Genomic DNA, 13,858 nt, shown 5'->3' with positions numbered 1-13,858 from the left:
TACAAAAATCTTTTTAAAAAATAAAAGAAAAATAACTCATTATCCATGTTTACTATTATATTAGGGGTTATTTGATGAATGTAAGCATATGATATCACATCATTTACAATAAACTAAATTTAAAAATATATAAATATACACCATATACGTAAGGTATATATTATGCATAAATCAATACCTAAAATAATACAATAATTAGAACTCCAATGTATATAATATATACACTCATGTTACATGCACATATGAGTAAAAATAAAACAAAATATAAATATAAATGTAGCTAAGGAGAAGAAAAAAGGAGTGATACAGTGGAAAAAATCAAAGATATGCAAAGGGAATAGCCATTGTAACCTATCTGCCTTATAACAATTAGCACATATAAACTCTACCAGTGGAATACATACTAAAGCTAATTTAAAAATATTGAACTATTCAGGACATAAAAATATTCAAAGCATTTAAAATATTAAAAATATTCAAAATATTCAAAATATCCAAAATATTCAGAACAAGGACATGACATACATAAATAGATTAATTAATTTAATCACATACATATATACGTGCATATATAGATATACACACATACATATATACATGTGTATATATAAGTACACCTGTCCAAAAAATCTCTAGAAAACTATACACTAGGAGACCCTATCCTTGACTTCTAGCCAAAAACTGGGAAACTTACATGAAGGCTGCTAGATCTAAATCAACATTGAGACCACCTGGACACAGACAGTTCAACTTCTGTATCCAGAATGTCTCACGTTTGCGTAATGTAAGTAGTCTGTTAGGGATGGAGGGGGAAATCCAGTCAATGACCTGCACCTTGAGTGTTCTGGGGTCTCCACCATGAATATCTCTAAAGTGAAGGGGAACACTGTGCTTATCCATCTCATTTCTAATATTGTTAAGGTGTTCTGACACTCTACGCCTGATCTTTCTTTTCGTGCGACCCACATACATAAGACCACACCCACAAGTTAATAGATATACAACATGAGTAAAATCACACGTACAACGGCATTGAATCTTAAAATTACGAGATTTATCACTATTTGTGAAGTTAAGATCTTTGTTTACATGTTTGCACATTCCACAGTTGTGTTTACCACATTTATATGTGCCTTCTTTCAGACTTAACCAGTTACTCTTACTCACTGTTGTTTTATCTCCTTTCACTGCTTTCAATTTACTAGGGGCTAACAGATTTCTCAAGTTTCTACCCTTCCTAAAGGTGATTTGGGGATGTTCCGATATCGATGATGCTAACATACTATCTGATTTTAATATGCCCCAGTGTTTCCTAAAGGCCTCCTTAATGATCATATGGCCTTCATTTTAGGTAGTTATGAATCTGATAGAATCCTGATCCTGTACATTTTGTTTATGAAGTCTACCTGTCGAACTCATATAATCTGTTCTTAACAGAGAATCCCTAGTACGCCCCATAGCCTTACTCCTAGAGTCCTTGATTTTGACCGGATCATATCGTTTGACTATAAACTTATTCGCCATAATGTCTGCTTCTTTATTGAAATCGCTAATAGAGCTACAATTTCTTCTCAGTCTGAGAAACTGGCTATATGGAATGTTGTCTTTCCAATGGCGTTGATGGGCACTCTTATAGTCAATGAAGCTATTTCTTTCAGTGGGTTTCCTATAGTTGGTAACTGCTATTTTATTATCACTATTTACGAATAATCGCAGATCAAGAAATTCAATTTCAGTACGAGAGTGGTTTTCAGTGAATTTAAGATTATAATTATTATTAATATATCTAACAAATTCGTCCACTACATTAAGGTCCCCCTCCCATAGGATGATCACGTCATCAATATATCTGTGATATTTAACTATATTCTTACTGAATTTATGTGCCTTCCAAATGAATTCGCCTTCGAAGGTGTGCATATACCTTAATGTAGTGGATTCTATCACAGATTATATGAGTTCGACAGGTAGACTTCATAAACAAAATGTACAGGATCAGGATTTTATCAGATTCATAACTACCTACAATGAAGGCCATATGATCATTAAGGAGGCCTTTAGGAAACACTGGGGCATATTAAAATCAGATAGTATGTTAGCATCATCGATATCGGAACATCCCCAAATCACCTTTAGGAAGGGTAGAAACTTGAGAAATCTGTTAGCCCCTAGTAAATTGAAAGCAGTGAGAGGAGATAAAACAACAGTGAGTAAGAGTAACTGGTTAAGTCTGAAAGAAGGCACATATAAATGTGGTAAACACAACTGTGGAATGTGCAAACATGTAAACAAAGATCTTAACTTCACAAATAGTGATAAATCTCGTAATTTTAAGATTCAATGCCGTTGTACGTGTGATTTTACTCATGTTGTATATCTATTAACTTGTGGGTGTGGTCTTATGTATGTGGGTCGCACGAAAAGAAAGATCAGGCGTAGAGTGTCAGAACACCTTAACAATATTAGAAATGAGATGGATAAGCACAGTGTTCCCCTTCACTTTAGAGATATTCATGGTGGAGACCCCAGAACAATCAAGGTGCAGGTCATTGACTGGATTTCCCCCTCCATCCCTAACAGACTACTTACATTACGCAAACGTGAGACATTCTGGATACAGAAGTTGAACTGTCTGTGTCCAGGTGGTCTCAATGTTGATTTAGATCTAGCAGCCTTCATGTAAGTTTCCCAATTTTTGGCTAGAAGTCAAGGATAGGGTCTCCTAGTGTATAGTTTTCTAGAGATTTTTTGGACAGGTGTACGTATATATGTATGTGTGTATATCTATATATGCACGTATGTATGTATGTGATGAAATTAATTAATCTATTTATGTATGTCATGTCCTTGTTCTGAATATTTTGGATATTTTGAATATTTTTAATATTTTAAATGCTTTGAATATTTTTATGTCCTGAATAGTTCAATATTTTTAAATTAGCTTTAGTATGTATTCCACTGGTAGAGTTTATATGTGCTAATTGTTATAAGGCAGATAGGTTACAATGGCTGTTCCCTTTGCATATCTTTGATTTTTTCCACTGTATCACTCCTTTTTTCTTCTCCTTAGCTACATTTATATTTATATTTATATTTTGTTTTATTTTTACTCATATGTGCATGTAACATGAGTGTATATATTATATACATTGGAGTTCTAATTATTGTATTATTTTAGGTATTGATTTATGCATAATATATACCTTACGTATATGGTGTATATTTATATATTTTTAAATTTAGTTTATTGTAAATGATGTGATATCATATGCTTACATTCATCAAATAACCCCTAATATAATAGTAAACATGGATAATGAGTTATTTTTATTTTATTTTTTAAAAAGATTTTTGTATTTACATTGTTCTCTCTCTGTCGTTTGTTTAATATGGTTTTTTAACATCTCATTAATAATGGCCATAAAAAACGTCTGTGAAAATATATTGGTATATTTCAATTTACTAGTGACAGTTCTTGCGGTCTATTAATTCATATTTTTTAGAATAATTTAGTAATTACATTTTTAACAGTACATTATTATGTTTTTTAACAGTATAAAATTAAACATTTGTGTTTTTAATAGATTTTTTATACTAATGTTGTTCTCTTTTTGTTGTTTGTTTCACACTATCTTTCAACACTTCATTAATAATTGGCAAAAAACGCCTGTGAAAATCTATTAGTATATTGTAGTTTATTATTGACATTCTTAGTGGTTTATTAATTTATACTTCTTAGAATAGCTTATAAATTATGTTCTTAGTACTTTATTATAATTCTGTTTTTATTAGTATTATAATATGTGCCTTTTATTTATCATGTACATGGATCTAAGTTCGCTTTACATAGCAAACATAGCAGGCAGGCCAGTTATCTTACGAGATTTTCTCCCCTCCAATGAAATAAGCCTGTTGGCTATATAGTGGCTTGTGCTGTGAGAAGAGGCATTAACTTCACCTCTTGAGAAAGACCGCACGTTGGCGGTTGAAACGCGTTGAGGCCTTTTGGACTGTTTGAGGATCCGTACTTTGCTTCAGTGACGACATCGGCTTTCACATTGACCCTTCCAAATACAGCGTTCTTCTATCTGAAGTCACTATTACGGACACTTACTAAAGACGGACACTTTGGTTCCGGAAATCTCACTTGCAGAGACTTATGTTTTAAACTACCTTGTATGAACGATTTTTCTTGGACATCATATGTTGTGTTAACAAACCGCCTGAATAAATTATAATCTTGTAAGTACAATTCAGAAGGTGTGGTGCGTTTGTTGTATCTACCTACACTTGAGTCTGTTTGCTCTTATATGTTTCAGAGATTTGGGATTCTACTTTACTCCGGGAGGCACGCAGGACACCTTCGGTCATTTTGCAGCAGCAGGTCTCGTATAAACATTATTATATAGTTGCACTTGTTTGCACTTTTTGTGTCTTTTGTCTTATGTTTTTTCTTTAGGAGTTTATGTGTTTTTTATCACTTTAATCCTTTTGCATTTGAATTTTCTTTTGTTAGCCTGTTTGGTCTATTTTTATATGTGCTGTATGTATATGCTCATATATTCTTGTTAAGAAAGACAATTAGACAATCATTATAAGTGGCTCTCAAATAATATACGCAAATCCATTTTATTTATTTTTTATTTTTTATTAATTTTTATTATTATTATCTATTTCACTGAATTTGTGTTTATTGCTTTATATCATAGAAATTTTGAATCATCCCTGGCAGCTAGCGCTGTTTAATCAGTGTGTTTTGTAGTTTAGATCATATGTATCGGATCGATCACAATATGTCTCCGTTTCTAACAGTGACTCCCTCCCTCTCCCAGTCACGTGTGGTGTTCCCCAAGGTTCCATTCTCGGCCCCCTACTATTCACATTATTTAAAAATGATCTGCCTAATGTTTGCAAATCTTCAACTGTACACATGTACGCAGACGACACGGTAATCTATGCAAACAAATCTGATCTGCCGCAGCTTGAAGCAGTGCTCCAAGACCAGTTCACAGAGGTAGAAAAGTGGATCTCAAAAAACAAAAATAACACTCTTCCTAAACACTGACAAAACTGTCACAATGATCTTTGGAATGGGTCCTAAATTACACGAATTACAAAATTCGCACCTACGCATCAAAACAAAAACCAATTGCACGCTTACTGCAGTCCACTCTTTCAAATACTTGGGTATGTTGTTAGACCCTAATCTATCTTTTGGCCCCCACATAGAAAAACTTGCATCAAAACTTTATCCAAAATTAGGTGCCTTGTACAGAAACAAATCTTGCTTCAGCCCTACAGTAAAGGATAAGATTGTACAGCAAATGCTGATGCCTATCATGGATTATGGGGACGTAGTATATGCACCTGCACCGCAAACTCACTTTAATAAACTTAATACGTTGTATAACTTGTTCTGCCGCTTTGTGCTACAATGTAACTACAGGACCCACCATTGTGACATGCTAAAAGAACTAAACTGTCCGTCGCTGGAATCCAGACGCACCCTCCATCTTTCCTGCCTTGTGTTTAAGAGCCTTAATGTGAAGCTCCCACCCTACCTGAGCAGAATGCTCTCTCCAGCTATTCCCACCTCCTATAACCTCTGATCCAGTACAAACACATTATTTAGCTTGGCTCAATACAAAAAGAAAGCGGCTCGATCCTCCTTTTCCTACAGAGCACCACAGTTATGGAATGACCTCCCTCACAGTTTCAAACCTTCCCCAAGTGGGTGGTGGGTTGTAATGTTGGGGGGGTATTGTATTTCTTTTTTTACAGGTAAAAGAGCTGATTACTTTGGGGCAATGCCCCACAAAAGGCCCTTTTTAAGGGCTATTTGTAATTTAGTTTAGGGTAGGGAATTTTATTATTTTGGGGGGCTTTTTTATTTTATTAGTGGGCTTAGATTAGGTGTAATTAGATTAAACTTCTTGTAATATTTCTTCTATAAGATACGACGAGTCCACGGATTCATCCTTTACTTGTGGGATATTATCCTACTGCTAACAGGAAGTGGCAAAGAGCACCACAGCAGAGCTATATAGCTCCTCCCTTGACTCCACCCCCCAGTCATTCTCTTTGCCTACTCTAAGTACTAGGAAGGGTAAAGTGAAAGAGGTGATAAAATGTTAGTTTTTATTTTCTTCAAGCACGAGTTTTTTATTTTAAATGGTACCGGTGTGTACTATTTTCTCTCAGGCAGCAGATGGACGAAGACTTCTGCCTGGAGGCTGATGATCTTAGCATTTATCACTAAGATCCAGAGCAGTTCCCACAGAATGGCTGAGGAGTACTTAAGAAACTTCAGTGTGAGGAACGTTTTTCATGCTCTAAGCAGTGAGGTATGTTCAGTCATTTTTTTCTGGAGAGACTGTGGTATTTCAGAATTGGCTGACAGTATCCCCATGAGGGAAAGGGTAAGCAGTAATCCTAAAAGATATAGAGGGGTATTACTAAGCTTGCATATAGGGGCTAAGAAAAAATGGTTGACACTGAGTTTGAATGTTTGTGGGCAAACATTTATTTAACTGGGAGTGCTGATAACGTTTTTGGAATTAACGTTTTTTATGCTTAAATGAGAGGGTACACTTGGCTTCTTTTTGGGTTTAGGAACCCACATGGCTAGTTTGAGACCGCTCTGGTGCGGTTCATTTGGGTTGAGAGACATCGAGTGAGATGGGCGGGGCCTCTTTTCGCGCCTCAGTTGCGCAGTTGTATTTGACAGGCAAGCAGCAAGCCCCAACTCCGGTGGGCCCTTGTGAGAGTATTGGGCCAAATCGAAGCTTTAACTATGTTTTACAGATCCCTGAGGGCAGGTAGACGCCACAGCAGGGCTGTGGCGAGGTGCAGGGGGTGTTTTTTCTGGATTTAAACGTTTATTAATTATCCGTTTTTTCCAGGAAAGGTTAAGTGTTCCTTTCCTTGTGGGGCAAACTTAGCTGCATAGTTTGAATGCTTATATACTAAAATTGAAACGATTTGATTGTTTTAAAGCAGTTTTGCAAAACGTGTATGCTTTTCTCCAACATTGGTGTGTCCGGTCCACGGCGTCATCCATTACTTGTGGGATATTCTCCTCCCCTACAGGGAAAGGCAAGGAGAGCACACAGCAAGAGCTGTCCATATAGCTCCCCCTCTGGCTCCGCCCCCCAGTCATTCTCCTTGCCGCTCTGAACAAGTAGCATCTCCACGGGGATGGTGAGGAGTTTGTGGTGTTATTTCTTCTATCAAGAGTTTGTTATTTTAAAATAGTGCTGGTATGTAGTATTTACTCTGAAACAGAAAGAGATGAAGAGTTCTGTTTAAAAGAGGAGTATGATTTTAGCAGCATTAACTAAAATCGATTGCTGTTCCCACACAGGACTGTTGAGATGAGAGAACTTCAGTTGGGGGGAACAGTTTGCAGACTTTTCTGCTCAAGGTATGACTAGCCATTTTCTAACAAGACTGTGTAATGCTGGAAGGCTGTCATTTTTCCCTCATGGGGATTGGTAAGCCATTTTCTTAGACTTAGAAAGAATAAAGGGCTTATTATGGGCTATTAACTGGTGGACACTCTTAAGGGCTAAATCGATTGTTTATTTAAGTTTTTATTTAAAGTTTGAAGTGGATTTCACACTTTTATTATTTGGGGAATGTTTTTTATCGCCAGGCACTAGTTAAGACACCTTCCCAGTCAGGAAGGGCCTTTCACTGTATTAGGCAGAGCCTCATTTTCGCGCCATTATTGCGCAGTTTCTTTTAAGTACAGTGCATGCAGATGCATGTGAGAGGGTTTGCCTTCCACTGAAAACGTTTCTAGAAGGCTTGAAATACCCCCCTGGGATAGTTGAAGTCACAACAAAGGCTGTGGCTGGGACTGTAGTGGGGTTAAAATTGCAAACGGCTCCGGTTTCCACATTTTAAGGGTTAACAGCTTGAAAATTGGGGTGCAATACTTTGAATGCATTAAGACACTGTGGTAAAAGATTGGATAATTCCTTCATAGTTTTTAACATATTCAGTAATAAAGTGTGCCCTGTTTAACATTTAAAGAGACAGTAACGGTTTTGTTTTAAAATGGTTTTTGTACTTTATTAACCAGTTTAAGCCTGTTTAACATGTCTGTACCTTCAGATAGATCATGTTCTGTATGTATGGAAGCCAATGTGGTTCCCCCTTCAAATATATGTGATAATTGTGCCATAGCGTCCAAACACAGTAAGGACAGTATTGTCACAAATAGTAAGGTTGTCCAGGATGATTCCTCAGATGAAGGAAGTAGAGATAGTTCTACATCTTCTCCTTCTGTGTCTATACCAGTTATGCCCGCGCAGGCGACCCCTAGTACTTCTAGCGCGCCAATGCTTGTTACTATGCAACAATTGACGGCAGTAATGGATAACTCCATAGCTAATATTTTATCCAAAATGCCAGCATTTCAGAGAAAGCGCGATTGCTTTGTTTTAAACACTGTAGAGCAGGAGGGCGCTGATGATAATTTTTCTGTCATACCCTCACACCAGTCTGAAGTGGCAGTGAGGGAGGGTTTGTCAGATGGAGAAATTTCTGATACAGGAAGAATTTCTCAGCAGGCAGAACCTGATGTTGTGACATTTAAATTTAAATCAGAGCATCTCCGCGCATTACTTAAGGAGGTGCTATCTACTCTGGATGATTGTGACAATCTGGTCATCCCAGAAAACTTGTGCAAGATGGACAAGTTCCTAGAGGTCCCGGTGCACCCTGATGCCTTTCCGATACCTAAACGGGTGGCGGACATAGTGAATAAGGAGTGGGAGAAGCCAGGCATACCTTTTTGTCCCTCCTCCTATATTTAAGAAATTGTTCCCTATGGTCGACCCCAGGAAGGACATATGGCAAACAGTCCCTAAGGTCGAGGGGGCGGTTTCTAAACTAGCCAAACGCACGACCATTCCCATTGAGGACAATTGTGCTTTCAAAGATCCTATGGATAAAAGATTGGAGGGTTTGCTTAAAAAGATTTTTGTACAGCAAGGTTACCTCCTTCAACCTATTTCGTGCATTATTCCTGCCACTACAGCGGCGTGGTTCTGGTTCGAGGAACTGGAAAAGTCGCTCAGTAGGGAGACTCCGTATGAGGAAGTCATGGACAGAATTCACGCACTTAAGTTAGCTAATTCCTTTATTTTAGAAGCCGCTTTGCAGTTAGCGAGATTAGCGGCAAAAAATTCAGGGTTTGCAATTGTGGCGCGCAGAGCGCTCTGGCTAAAGTCTTGGTCGGCGGATGTATCTTCCAAGACAAAATTGCTTATTATCCTTTTCAAAGGTAAGACCCTTTTTGGGCCAGAATTTAAAGTAATTATTTCAGACATCACTGGGGGAAAGGGCCATGCCCTCCCACAGGATAGGGCTTTCAAGGCTAAGAATAAGTCCAATTTTCGTTCCTTTCGCAATTTCGGGAACGGACCGGCTTCTAACTTGGCAGCCTCTAGACAAGAGGGTAACGCTTCCCAGACTAAACCAGCTTGGAAACCAATGCAAGGCTGGAATAAGGGTAAACAGGCCAAGAAGCCTGCTGCTGCTACCAAGACAGCATGAAGGGGTAGCCCCCGATCCGGGACCGGATCTAGTAGAGGGCAGACTCTCTCTCTTTGCTCAGGCTTGGGCAAGAGATGTTCAGGATCCCTGGACACTAGAAATAGTCTCTCAGGGTTATCTTCTAGAATTCAAGGAACTACCCCCAAGGGGAAGGTTCCACATTTCTCACTTATCTTCAAACCAAATAAGTAGACAGGCATTCTTACATTGTGTAGAAGACCTGTTAAAGATGGGAGTGATACACCCAGTTCCAACTGTGGAACAAGGTCAGGGGTTTTTACTCAAATCTGTAGTTCCCAAAAAAAATGAGGGAACTTTCAGACCAATTCTGGATTTAAAAATTTTAAACAAATTTCTCAGAGTTCCATCGTTCAAAATGGAAACCATTCGAACAATTTTACCTACAATACAGGAGGGTCAATATATGACTACTGTGGATTTAAAGGATGCGTATCTACATATTCCTATCCTCAAAGATCATCATCAGTTCTTAAGGTTCGCCTTTCTGGACAAACATTATCAGTTCGTGGCTCTCCCATTCGGACTAGCCACTGCTCCCAGAATTTTCACAAAGGTGCTCGGGTCCCTTCTAGCGGTTCTAAGACCAAGGGGCATTGCAGTGGCACCTTATCTGGACGACATTCTAATTCAAGAGTCGTCTCTTTCCAAGGCAAAGGCTCATTCAGACATTGTTCTAGCCTTTCTCAGATCTCACGGGTGGAAGGTGAACGTAGAAAAGAGTTCCCTGTCTCCGTCGACAAGAGTTCCCTTTTTGGGAACAATAATAGATTCTTTTGAAATGAAGATCTTCCTGACAGAAGTCAGAAAGTCAAAGCTTCTAAACGCTTGTCAAGTTCTTCTCTCTATTCTGCAGCCTTCCATAGCTCAGTGCATGGAAGTAGTAGGGTTGATGGTTGCAACAATGGACATAGTTCCTTTTGCTCGAATTCATCTAAGACCATTACAATTGTGCATGCTCCAGTAGACAGGATCACCTGTCTCAGGGAATGAGTTTCTGCAGACCAAAGTGGGTCATTGTCACGACCGACGCCAGTCTATCAGGCTGGGGCGTGGTCTGGGATTCCCTGAAAACTCAGGTTTTATGGTCTCGGGAAGAGTCTCTTCTCCCGATCAACATCCTAGAACTGTGAGCGATATTCAATGCTCTCCGGGCTTGGCCTCATCTAGCGAAGGCCGGATACATAGGATTCCAGTCATATAACATGACGACTGTAGCTTACATCAACCATCAGGGAGGAACAAGGAGTTCCTTGGCGACGAGAGAGGTATCCAAGATCATCTAATGGGTGGAGGATCACTCCTGCCACCTATCTGCAATCCACATCCCAGGAGTTGACAACTGGGAGGCGGATTATCTGAGTTGTCAGATTTTCTATCCGGGGGAGTGGGAACTCCACCCAGAGGTGTTTGCCCAGTTGACTCAATTATGGGGCATTCCTGACATGGATCTGATGGCGTCTCGTCAGAACTTCAAGGTTCCTTGCTACGGGTCCAGATCCAGGGATCCCAAGGCCACTCTAGTGGATGCATTAGTGGCGCCTTGGTCGTTCAACCTAGCTTTATGCGTTTCCACCGTTCCCTCTCCTTCCCAGGCTTGTAGCCAGGATCTAACAGGAGATGGCCTCGGTGATTCTGATAGCTCCTGCGTGGCCGCGCAGGACTTGGTATGCAGACCTGGTGAATATGTCATCGGCTCCACCATGGAAGCTACCTTTGAGACAGGATCTTCTAGTACAAGGTCCATTTGAACATCAAAATCTAATTTCTCTGCAGCTGATTGCTTGGAAATTGAACGTTTGATTTTATCCAAGCGTGGGTTTTCAGATTCAGTGATAGATACTCTGGTCCAAGCCAGAAAACCTGTGTCTAGAAATATTTACCATAAAATATCGAAAAGATATATCTGTTGGTGTGAATCCAAGGGATTCTCCTGGAGTAAGATTAAAATTCCTAAGATCCTCTCCTTTCTCCAAGAAGGTTTGGATAAGGGATTGTCAGCGAGTTCTCTAAAGGGACAGATTGCTGCTTTATCTGTCTTGTTATACAAACGACTGGCAGCTGTGCCAGAGGTACAAGCTTTTGTACAGGCTTTGGTCAGAATCAAACCTGTTTATAGACCCTTGACTCCTCCTTGGAGTCAAAATTCAGTTCTTTCAGTTCTTCAGGGGGTTCCGTTTGAACCCTTACATTCCATAGATATCAAGTTGCTATCTTGGAAAGTTCTGTTTTTGGTTGCTATTTCTTCTGCTAGAAGAGTTTCTGAATTATCTGCTTTGCAGTGTGATCCACCCTATCTGGTGTTCCATTCAGATAAGGTTATTTTGCGTACCAAGCCTGGTTTCCAACAAGAATTTTATCCAGGAAATAGTTGTTCCTTCTCTGTGCCCGAATCCAGTTTCAAAGATGGAACGTTTGTTACTCAATTTAGATGTAGTCCGTGCTTTTAAAGTTCTATTTAGAAGCAACAAAGAATTTTAGACAAACCTCATCCTTGTTTGTCATTTACTCTGGTAAGTGGAGAGGACAAAAAGCTATTGCTACCTCTCTTTCTTTCTGGCTGAAAAGCATTATCCGATTGGCTTATGAGACTGCCGGACGGCAGCCTCCTGAACGAATCACAGCTCTCTCCACTAGGGCTGTGGCTTCCACATGGGCCTTCAAGAACGAGGCTTCTGTTAATCAGATATGTAAGGCAGCGACTTGGTCTTCTCTGCACACTTTTGCCAAATTTTACAAATTTGATATTTTTGCTTCTTCGGAGGCTGTTTTTGGGAGAAAGGTTTTGCAAGCCGTGGTGCCTTCGGGTTTAGGTAACCTGATTTGCTCCCTCCCTTCATCCGTGTCCTAAAGCTTTGGTATTGGTTCCCACAAGTGATGGATGACGCCGTTGACCGGACACACCAATGTTGGAGAAAACAGAATTTATGCTTACCTGATAAATTACTTTCTCCAACGGTGTGTCCGGTCCACGGCCCGCCCTGGTTTTTTAATCAGGTTTGAAATTTTTTTTCTTTTTCTTTATACACTACAGTCACCACGGCACCCTATAGTTTCTCTTTTTTCATAAAGTCAGAAGGAAAAAATGCACCAATGAGGCGTAGTATCTGCTGCAGTAAAAAATGTTTATTGTACAATCCAAAAGTAATGTACAAACAAAGTCACAGTGGAGAATGCCTGACGCGTTTCGCGCATGCGTAGATGCACTTCATCGGAGGCCTCCGATGAAGCGCATCTACGCATGCGCGAAACGCGTCAGGCGTTCTCCACTGTGACTTTGTTTGTACATTACTTTTGGATTGTACAATAAACATTTTTTACTGCAGCAGATACTACGCCTCATTGGTGCATTTTTTCCTTCTGACTTTATGTTTCTTTAGCGGTTGGACTTACCGCTCTTTTGCACCAGCTACCTGCTTTAGCCACTCTTGGGATACAGAACCGGCTCCTTGTCCTTTTGGTTTATACCTCCCCCCCAGGAAATACCAGTTGGTTTAGCCAAGGAAACGTCTCCACGCTGGATCTCTCTGAAGCACGCCGAGAAGGGAAACACAGACTGCACCCCCTAGGAAGGGTTTCATCGACCCATTCGAGGAGAAGTACGGAAGTATTCCCAGGCACCCCACCAACGTAGTGGAGGGTAAGAGTTGATCTTATAACATTGTGAACTGGCATTCCCACCCGTGACTACTAGGCTCTGGGACATACTTTAACACTTTGAATGGGATTTTACCCTTTCCATGGGACAATGGACTCTGTACCAATCTGAGTGACTTTTCATACTGACCGGGGTCCAAAAATTGATACACAGATTATTGGGACCTGAATTCCCCACCTTTATGTGCTTCGATACACGTTTAGAGCACTTGGGGATTTTTGTTCTGAACACATTCTCGCTTTGATGATTATTTGTTGAATGTTGTTTCTCTTTTTTCTCCTAACCGTCGGTCGAATGACTGGGGGGCGGAGCCAGAGGGGGAGCTATATGGACAGCTCTTGCTGTGTGCTCTCCTTGCCTTTCCCTGTAGGGGAGGAGAATATCCCACAAGTAATGGATGACGCCGTGGACCGGACACACCGTTGGAGAAAGTAATTTATCAGGTAAGCATAAATTCTGTTTTTTTCTCTTAAAGGCGCAGTCAGAAGAGAATCAGATTATGCCATCTAATTCTCCCCAAGTGTCATAACCATTAACGCCCACACAAGTACTAGTGCGTCTATTTTTTTTACCCTGCAAGATATGGCCGCAGTTATGTCTACTACCCTCACTGAGGTT

The 13,858-nt window shown here is 39.8% G+C and overlaps 1 protein-coding gene across 1 annotated transcript in view; it reads left to right on the top strand.

The window, feature by feature from the left end:
* FBXW8 (F-box and WD repeat domain containing 8) overlaps positions 1-13,858 on the top strand; it is a 527,093-nt gene that overhangs the window by 49,531 nt on the left and 463,704 nt on the right. The gene's annotated exons all lie outside the window — the stretch shown is intronic.

Source organism: Bombina bombina, chromosome 2, assembly GCF_027579735.1.
Source record: "Bombina bombina isolate aBomBom1 chromosome 2, aBomBom1.pri, whole genome shotgun sequence".
Taxonomy (NCBI): domain Eukaryota; kingdom Metazoa; phylum Chordata; class Amphibia; order Anura; family Bombinatoridae; genus Bombina; species Bombina bombina.
Note: the sequence above shows the minus strand (reverse complement) of the source record. Positions and strands in the feature narration are given on the sequence as shown.